The sequence below is a fragment of the Carlito syrichta genome, unplaced genomic scaffold (genome assembly GCF_000164805.1).
Source record: "Carlito syrichta isolate Samal-C Ts95f unplaced genomic scaffold, Tarsius_syrichta-2.0.1 Scaffold301866, whole genome shotgun sequence".
Taxonomy (NCBI): domain Eukaryota; kingdom Metazoa; phylum Chordata; class Mammalia; order Primates; family Tarsiidae; genus Carlito; species Carlito syrichta.
In genome coordinates this window covers 349,522-360,107 of record NW_007245962.1, presented here as the reverse complement: position 1 = coordinate 360,107, position 10,586 = coordinate 349,522, and positions in this window count along the sequence as shown.

Here is a 10,586-nt window from a genome sequence, read left to right as displayed (position 1 = left end):
GCTGCCCAGGCGGGTCTCGAACCCGCGGGCTCAGGCAATCCCCTCACCTCAGCCTCCCAAAGGCGCCGGATTACAGGCTGAGCCACCGAGCCCAGCGACTTTTTAAACACCTATTTCTCAGATTATATCTTTTTTTTTTGAGTTGGAGTCTCATTCCTTTGCCCAGACTGGAGTGCAGTGGCCACTCCCGGCCACCGCAGCCTCGACCTGCTGGGCTCCGGCAATCCTTCTGCTTCAGCCTTCCAAGTAGCTGGAACTACAGGCGTGCTGTACCACGCCCGGCTAATTTCAGATTATATCTTTATGTGGTATCCTGGTGAAACGACTTCCAGTAAGATTCAGACTGGGTTAGAAGCAGGCATTTCCTTGCAAAAGTGGGAGACTTGCGATTGTGAAGCGGGAGATTAAGAAAAGAAGCAAAAGAAATACAACCTCCCCATCACAGACACATTCTCAAGGACATCCATTTTAGGAAGGAGTAGATCACGGATGCTGAGGTTCTGGAAATTGAGTTCCTAACATTGTTTTGTTTATGAGCCCTTGGAAGAGTCTCCATTAACCCCCAGGCTACACAATCCTAGTTTGAAGACTGCGGCCTTAGAAGAACCAGTCGGCTCCTGAAACTTCCAGAACACTGCCCCTGCCTTGCTGCCTCTCCTTCCTCCCAGAGCTGAGCTTGTGATGGTGGGACTGTAGGAGAATTAAGTGGTACATTCCGTGCCCTGCACACAACAACCTTCTGTTTATGGCAAAGGTCAGAATACGCAATCCTGAAAGTCTGGGTCCTGGTGGTGTGGCAGGGTCCTACCACACGCTCCGGCCTTGAAGTGAAGCCTGCCCCAGTCACCTTCCTGCCCTGTGTGCCAGCTTCTCCACCAGTGCCCGTGTATCATTTATTTATGCTTTCTTTTTTTTTTTTGAGCTGGAATCTCACTCCGTCGCCCAGGCTGGAGTGCAGTGGCACGCTCAGCCACTGCAGCCCCGACCCGCTGGGCTCAGGTGATCCTTCCACCTCAGCTTTCCAGGTAGCTGGAACCACAGGCATGAGCCACCACACCCGGCTAATTTTTTGATTTATTGTAGAGATGAGGTCTGGCTATGTTGCTCAGGCTAGTCTCGAACTCCTGAGCTCAGGCAATCCTCTCACCTCTGCCTCCCAAAATGCTAGGATTACAGGCTTGAGCCACGTGCCCAGCTTATGCTTTCTTTTCTAACCTTCTGTCCCAAATCCAAATGGCTATGCGTCTTTGGCCTAAATGAACATTACTACTTTCATTTTACTCTGATAGGATGACAGCCCAATCCCATAGACACACACACACACAGAATCACACTCAGCATTGTTCTCAGACTCCCAGCCTTAAGTGATCCTCCTGCCTCAGCCTCCCAAAGTGCTGTGAGCCACCACACCCGGCCTGTCACACACAGCATTGTTTCTAAGCTGAGTTCCTGGATCCTGCTCTCCAGCAAGTGAACTTCTTTTTTTGTTTTGAGTCAGAGTCTCACTCTGTTGCCCAGGCTGGAGTGCAGTGGCATGATCTTGGCCATGGCAACCTCGACCTACTGGACTCTGGTGATCCTTCCACCTCAGCCTTCCAAGTAGTTGGAACTACAGGTGTGCACTACCATGTCTGGCTAATTTTATTGTTTTTATTATTGTAGAGATGAGGTTTTGCCATGTTGCTGAGGCTGGTCTCAAATTCCTGGGCTCAAGCAATCCTCTCACCTCGGCCTCCTGAAGTGCTGGGATTACAGGTGTGAAGCACCATGCCCCCAGCCTTCCAGCAAGTTTTTCTTCCCAATCTCTCTCTTCCACCATCTTCCCATGGCCCAGGACTACATTCCCTCCTAACCCTCTCCTACTCCCAACCCAACTCCCAGATGACTGATTCCTTCAGAGGAAATTTTAATTAATTAAAATGAATTAATTACAATTCTCAGTTGTGGTGACCGACAGCCTTACAGATATAGTCTGAGGTTCTCTGTTGCCAAGTACCTCCAGGTTTCCTCCATAAATCCTAGGAAAGCCATTCCCTGGCCCTTCTAATCAACCTGCCTTTTTCCAACCGAATTCTCGTTTTGTGTGCCATTATAATCAGGCAGTTAATTTTTTACTTGCATAGATGGATTTAGAATAGTTTAACCATCAATGTTTCTAAGTCTTTCTTCTCCCTGTTAGGTTGTTTTGCTTCCCTAGCACATTATAACTGCTGAGAACAGAGGTCATTTTAAGTTTTTTTTTTTTTTTGAGTTGGAGTCTCACTCTGTTGCCCAGGCTGCAGTGTAGTGGCATACTCATGGCCACCGCAGCCTTAGGGTGATTCATCCGTCTTCCAAGTACCTGGAAACACAGTGCCACCACACCTGGCTAATTTTATGATTTATTGTAGAGACAAAAATCTCACCATGTTGCTCAGGCTGGTCTTGAACCTCTGAGCGCAGGCAATCCTATCCCTTCCGCCTCCCAAATTGTTGGAATTATAGGCGTGAGCCACCACACCAGCTTGTGTGCAGCATTCTTATGTAGTAAATCCTCACTTTTACTCCACAGCAATTTTTTTGTTTTTTGAGTTGGAGTCTCACTCCGTTGCCCAGGCTGGAGTGCAGTGGCATGCTCACAGCCACCCCAGCATCAACAACAGTAATTGTCCTGCTGGGTTCAGGCGATCCTTCCGCCTCAGCCTTCCAAGTAGCTGGAACTACAGGCCAATGCCACCACGCCCGGCTAATTTTTTTTTATTGTAGAGGTGAGGTCTCCCCAAGTTGCCCAGGCTATTCTCGAACCCGTGAGCTCAGGCAAGCCCCTCATCTCGACCTCCCAAAGTGCTGGGATTAAAAGTTTGAACCACTGCGCCCATCCACCCCACAACTCTTAAAAAAAAAAAAAAAGACATGACTGAGCCATTTAAGATCTTAACATTCTGTTGGAGAAAAAACGGCCACAGAACACTAAAAAAAAACTTTTTTGCAGTTGAGAGACCCACTCCCATGAAAAAGAGTGGACTTGGATGAAGTCATCTTTGCAGGAGGAGCCCATGGAGGGATGGGTGGTAGAGGCTTAGAGCCGTCTGGGAAGTCTTCTGGAGGAGAAGACGTGGCGCTGGGCCTTGAAGAATGAGGAAGGTGAGGTGAGGTGGAGAAGATGAGAAGTGCAATGGCTTGGAAGTGAGAATTAATTCCTGTAAACGTGTACTAGGCAAACGGTGCTCTGGAAAGAGCTGGAGACCTCGGGAGAGATACTTAACCTCTCTGAGCCTCAGTGTCCTCAATCTATGAGGGCTGAAAGACAGTGTGTGCTGGTGTACTCAGCACCCTTCTGGAACCAGAGGAGACATCTGGTATATGTTAACTTCCTTCAAGTCAGATGATGAGCACATAATAAACAGGAAGCTGGAAGATATTGCCGAGGATCCTTGAATGTTGTGGGATCTCAGGAAACGCCTAAAGGCTGATAGAGTAAGGGCCGGGATGGGTATGGATTCTGAGGGAGGAGAAAGAGCAGAGAACAGGCAACCTCAGTCTTTCGCATCAGCTCTGGTGGAACCCAGTAGAATTTCCAGTAGACAAATGCCAACCTTAACCGACGGTGCATTCTAGCCTGCTGCACTTCCAGAGGAGACTTAAGATCCTTTCAGCCTAGCACATGGGTTGTTCTGGGACTCCCAAGCCAGCCCGTGTCTCTCAGGTTCTCCTCCCTGAAGCTGTTTCTGGGGTGGCCACACATCCAGACCTGTGCAACTCGGAGCACAGGCAAACAGAATGTGGCACACGGAACTGAAGTTAGGGACACATCCTGGTCCTGCCCAGAGCTCATAAAGCTAGCCCTGTCCTGTCTCAGTCCCTGGTGGCTTTGGAGTCTTAGTGACCTGGGAAGTCCTTGAAACACACCACCCCTAGATCTTTGGCTGGGGTCCTGGAAGGTTCAGGCCTCCGGGAAGAAGAGATGGTCCCCTATGGATTTTGGGCATTTGTTTTGGTCTTGAGGCAGAGGGAGGTTAGGGTCTCCCTGAGGATCTGGAGCTTGTGGTTTTATTCTTGGCAGCAGAAGGACTCGGTAGGAGCCTTCCTGTCTCCTGCCTGCATTCTGAAGTCTGCATGAAGGCAAGTTATCTTGGCCCTTGGGAGCTTGCAGAAACCTGAGGGAGAGTTTACCCAGCTTGACTAAGTGACCCAGGGGCCTTCTCTGCTGGAGGTTGCGGGCATGTCTTGGGCCCTAATACTGATCAAACACACTGTGCACAGTGAGTGCAGAGATTGATGAGAAACTGGGGCTAGGTTAGGGCGAGGGCTAGAGGCAACCTCCCCTTCCTGTAATCTTTCATTACTGTTGTCCAAGGCTGTGTCTCAGAAGTGGTGGAACATCAAGCGAACTCGGGGAAATACTAGGTCAGATTCTCTGGGGCCTCTTAGGAAGCTCCCTGACCCTCTCAGGAATCTCCCCTGGCGTTGGCAGCTGAGGAATCATCTGAGGAGGCTCTAAGGATCTTGTTAATGGAACAGGCAGTTTATTTATATTAGCAATTTTTAAAAATGATATTTTCAGAAATGAAGCTAACTTCTAAGCACAGGAAATACCAACGGGCATAAGGAGGAGCCATGAGATTTGTTATACCAGGAATGAACACACAGTATCCTCTCCCAATTGTTGCATCTCCGACTTCCTTCCCTTCTGACTGTGCTTTGCCTGGTGGGAGAATGGGCCCCCCCTGTCTGTCATCTGGTGCTGCTCTCTTGAGACTGTATCATACTGGGCTCAGCTGAAGATACTGGAGAGAGAGTGGTTATGGCTCCGAATGGTGGATTGTTTGAGCTAAAGAGAATTAGTGCGTCCAGTCCAGTGGGATCTCAGCCAGGTTGTGTCAGAAGAGTAGGGCCTGAGTCAGGACTGGATTACCATATGGAGGACCAAGAATGTGCGTAGTGCACCAGAAAAGTAGAGGCATCAACACTGAGAGAGAGAGAGAGAGAGAGAGAGAGAGAGAGAGATATTTAGGCTGGGCTTGGTGGCTCATGCCAGTAATCCCAGCACTTTGGGAGGCTAAGGTGGGAGGACTACTTGAGCCCAGGAGTTCAAAACTAGCCTAGGCAACATAGCAAGATTCTGTCTCTACAAAAAAAAAAAAAAAAAATTAGCTGGGTGTAGTGGTGTGTGCTTGTAGTTTCAGCTACTTGGGAGGCTGAGGCAGAAGGATCGCCTGAGCCCAGGAGGTCAAGACTATGGTGAGCCATGATTATGCCACTGTATGCCAGCCTGGGTGACACAGTGAGACCCCAACTCAAAAAAAAAAAAAAAAAGACAGAAAGACACGTATTTGGACATTGAACAAAAAGCATAAGGAAATGATAGGACGTTGGGATTAGTTTTAAAATAATCTGGCTTGGAGGGGCGGTAAGAGAAAGCAAGAATTGGTTCTCAGTTGATAATTGTTGAGGCTGGGTGACAGGTACATAAAAATTAATTCATCATGCTGTCTGCTTTTGTATATATTTGAAGCTTTTAATAATAATTTTAAAAAGCACTGAAGCATCACAGAAAAAGAAAAACTTTGTTACAGTCAATTCCCTATACTTAAAATTTTCAGCTTGGAATTGGGTTAAAGAAAAGTCATAAGTGGCGGTATGCACTTTTAATTTTTCAGTGTTTATCTTAACAGGAAATAAACAAAAAGAGGTGGCTTATCCAGGGTCATGCAGGTAATTAGTTCTAGACTCCAAACTTTAACCCATGTCTCCTGGATTCCGGTCTATAAATCTTTACACAATCCCATCAGCCTTTCAAACAGGGTCTGGTCAACAATTTGGGTTAAATGAATGCACAGAACTTCCTATCTTGCCCTAACAAGAGGCTTCAATACTTTACTTTTTCAGAAGACATATTTTATTTATTTTTCTTTCTTATTTTTTTGTCAGTCCTTAGAAGTCTGAAGGGAAAACTTTTTTTAAAGTTGAAAGCTCCACGATTAATATAATAAACACATTTTATATCTACTGACTTAATACATGTGAATATTTTCGTTACATGTGTTTCAAATATATTTTATTTTTACTTCCTTATTTATTTTAGAGCGAGGCCTTGAACTCCTGGCTCAATTGGTCCTACTGAGTAGCTAGGACTATAGGTGTGCACCACTGTGCCTGGTTTATGTATATTTTAAAATCAGAGAAGTAACATGTTACAGGTCATTGACACCCCCATATATTCTCTCTCAGTCTCATGCCTCTCCTGTGCTAAAGACAACCATTATCATAAATTTGGCTTGTGTCCTTCAGTCTGTGAAAACATAATTTTCAAAAAAATTTAAACAGTGACTTTCATACATAAATAATAGAAACACATATCAAAGAATTTATTCAGCTTGGCTGGGCATGGTGGCTCATGCCTGCAATTCCACTGCTTTGGAAGGTTGAGATAAGAGGACTGCTTGAACCCAGGACCAGACTAGGCAACACAGGGAGACCAGCATAGAAAACACAGTGAGACCTCGTCTCTACAAAAAAATTTAAAACATTAGCTAGGTGTGGTAGCATGTGCCTATGGTCCCAGCTGCTCAGGAGGCTGAGGTGGAAGGATGGCCTGGGTCCTTAAAATGGCGCTCGTCACAAATAAATGCTCGATATTATTATTACTTATGGATTCACACCAAATTTGGAAATAAAGAGAAAGGGTGAGTGGCATGTTCTTTCAATGTCATATGGTGACACTGAATAATACACCCAAGGATTATTTAGGAGAATGAACCTGATTTAATGCACTGTTTACTATTGATTAAAGGTTATCAACTTAGTGAAGTTTTATGTTCACATAGATTTTTGTCCAATAGAGATGGAAATAATTTCTGTCATGTAGAAAAGATAGCCTAAAAACTTGAAGTGCAGCTGGATGCAGTGGCTCAAGCCTGTAATCCCAGCATTTTGGGAGGCCGAGGCAAGAGGAGTGCCTGAGTCCAGGGGATTGAGACCAGCCTGGGCAACTTGGTGAGACCTCCTTTCTACAATAAATCAAAAATTAGCCAGGTGTGGCGGCATGCACCTGTAGTTTCAGCAACTTGGAAGGCTGAGGTGGAAGGATCTCTGATCCCCCCCCAAAAAAACCTTAAAGTGCATTGCCATATAGAACAAGAACCACTTGAATACCTAATCCAACATATTAGTGCTTTGCTCATTGATAAATTGAATAAATTTCTTTTTTTTTGGAGTCAGAGTCTCACTCACTTGCCCAGGCTGGAGTGCAGTGGCACACTCACAGCCACCACAGCCTTGATCTGCTGGGCCCAAGCAATCCACATCTCACCAAGTTGCCCATACTGGTTTCAAACCACTGGGCTCCACAGGCAATCCTCTTGCCTCAGCCTCCCAAAGTGTTGGGATTGCAGGCGTGAGCCCCTGCACCCAATTTGAATAAATTCCTTTTATTTATTTTTAATTAAAAAAAATTTTTTTGAATTAGTGTCTCACTCTGTGGTCCCAGCTGGAGTACAGTGGCACAATCATGGCTCACCGCAGTCTCAACATCCTGGGGTCAGGTGATCCTCCCACCTCAGCCTCCCAAAGTGGTTGGCTAATTTATTTTTTGTTTTTTATGTAGAGACGAGGTCTTGCTATGTTGCCCAGGCTAGTCTCGAACTCCTGGCTCAAACAATCCCCCTGCCTCAGCTTCCCAAAGTGCTGGGATTATAGGCATGAGCCACTGCACCCAGCTGGCACCATCATTATTCTTATTTCACAGATGGGAAAAATGAGGCACAGAGAAGTTGAGTAAAGTCCCTAAGGTTATACAGGTAAACAGTGAAAGAATGTGATTCAATCCCAGACTGTACATGTCATTTTGCAATTTGCTGTTTTGTTCTCAGCATGGTATTTTGGAGAACACTTCAGGATGTGAATATAATTATAGTACATTCATTTTAACTGTGATTTTACTGCATGGGTTTCCACTCTACATGGCTTATATCCTGGTACATATACCACGTTATGACCCTTCAAAACTTTTTATTTTTTCCGAGTCGGAGTCTCACTCTGTCACCCAGGCTGGAGTGCAGTGGCACACTCAGTGGTCACCACAGCCTTGACCTGCTGAGCTCAAGCGATTGTTCCGGCTCGGCCTTTCAAGTAGCTGGAACTACAGGTGCATGCCACCACACCTGGCTAATTTTCCTTGATTATTAGAGGTGAGATCTAGCTGATTTTTCCAGACTGGTTTCGAACCTGTGGGCTCAAGCAATCCTCTCACCTCAGCCTCCCAAAGGGCTGAGGTTATAGGTGTGAGCTACTGCACCTGGCCTGACCCTTCAAAACTTTATGCTAAGTGAGCACTACCCACAAGAGCAAAAACATGGAACCAACTGGATAGAGAAAATGGAATACTATGTAGCCATAAAAAAGAACAAAGTCATGTCTTTTGCAGCAACATGGATGCAGCTGGAGACCATCATCTGAAGCAAATTATTACAGAAACAGAAAACTGAATACCGCATGTTCTCATTTGTAAATGGGAGCTAAACATTGAACACTGAATACACACGGGCAAAAGGATAGGAGGAATAGACACCGGGGAGGAGGGGGGTAGGGCTGAGAACCTACTTATTGGGTACCGGGCCCAATTATTGTTAAATGATTGTTTAATGGGTACAGAGTTTCTGTTTGGAATGATGAAAAATTCTGAAAACAGACAGTGGTGATAGTTGCATGACATTGTGAATACATTTAAGTTGTATTATATACAATTTCTATTGTATACAATTTACTTAAGTTGTGAAGTGTGTACTTAGCATGGTCAGAATGTTAAATTTTATGTTAAAAAAGAGAGCGGAGCAAATGATTTCTGACTTCCAGCCTTGCTATAAGAGTTAAATAATATAGTGGCCGGGCTCAGCGGTTTACGCCTATCATCTGAGCTCTTTGGGAGGCTGAGGAAGGAGGATTGCTTGAGACCAGGTGTTCGAGACCAGCCTGGGCAACATAACGAGACCTCATCTCTACAAAAAAAAAAAACAAAAAACGATTAGCTAGGCATGGTGGTGTGCCCGACAGAGCATATGGCGGTGTGCATCTGTACCCCAGCTGCTTGGGAGGCTGAGGTGGAAGGATCACCTGAGCCCAGGAGGTTGAGGCTGCAGTGAGCCATGATCATGCTACTGCACTCCAGCCTGGGCGACAGAGTAAGACTCCAAAAAAAAACTATCTATCTATAATATATTCAATATATAAATATTATAGAATAGTGGTGAATTATATAATATATTATTATATACTACTTGTATATAATATATCATTATATAGATATTTATATATAATATCATACATCATTATATAATATATAATATATAATAATTGTGTATAATATTAATATACAATATATTTTATGTATATTTATATATAATATATTTTATGCATAATATTTATATATAATATATTTTATGTATAATCTTTATACATAAAATATATTATATATAACCTGTATATATAATATATTTTATGTGTGATATTCATATTCAATATTTTTATGTATAATATTTATATGTACTATTATTATGCATAATAGTCATATATCATAATATTCATATATCTTATATTATTATAGGATATATGAATATTATATATGGTTATATATAATATTTATATATAAATATAAAGTATATATTAGATATGTGTGCTACTTGTGTAAGCAGCTCCTGAACACATAGCAGATGTTCAATACATCGTAGCTCTGCTAGTTTCTTTCTCTTCTCCTTCATCACATTCCTCTTCTTCTGCCCTGTGTTGACTTCTGAGTTCAGGGTCTGAGGACACGATTGTGTGGCCAATCCACATAGGCCCCTGCCCACAGAGGGCCCGCTACCCCACATGCTGCCATTTCTAACCCCACCAGGTGGCTTCCCTTCTCAGGTTGGGCTTTTTCAACCTGCCATGGCTTGAGAAGTATTTAGAAAACTCCAATTTATCTTAGTGTTTGCCTGAGGAAAACATGATTAGAAGGAAAATCTGCTATCAAAACAAACTACCTTGTGAATTTCCAAGACAAAGATGAGCTATGTTTGGAATGTCTGTGCAGCCCTTGTCTCCCCAGAGACGCTGGTAAACACGTGCTGACTGTGAAGGACAAATGCTGCCACAGAAATGGAGGCGAATATGTGGGTTGTGTTGATTGTTCAAACAGCATAAGCCCAAAGGAACTAATTTATACGGAAGTGAGAGTAAGTGGAAAGAGAGCACGGCTTTTATAATTAAATGGGTGGAGACAGGCTGACTTCATCACTTTTACAGATTGCACAACCTTAGTTAAATTAATTAGTCTGAGTTTTCCCCTTTGCAAAATAGGAGTAAAGTATTTACCACTCGCTGTAAAGATTCACCTGAGATAATATTTATAAAACATGAATACACTCTAATTGTCTTCTGTCTCTGTTTTGGAGGAGAATTAATCAAACAGGTGTTTTTCTTTTAATTTTTAAAATTTTTAAAATTTTTTTTTTTTTTTTTTTTTTTTTTGAGTTGGAGTCTCACTCTGTCGCCCACACTGGTAGTGCGATGGCCGCTCCCGGCCACCGCACCTCGACCTGCTGGACTCCGGCGATTCTTCCGCCTCA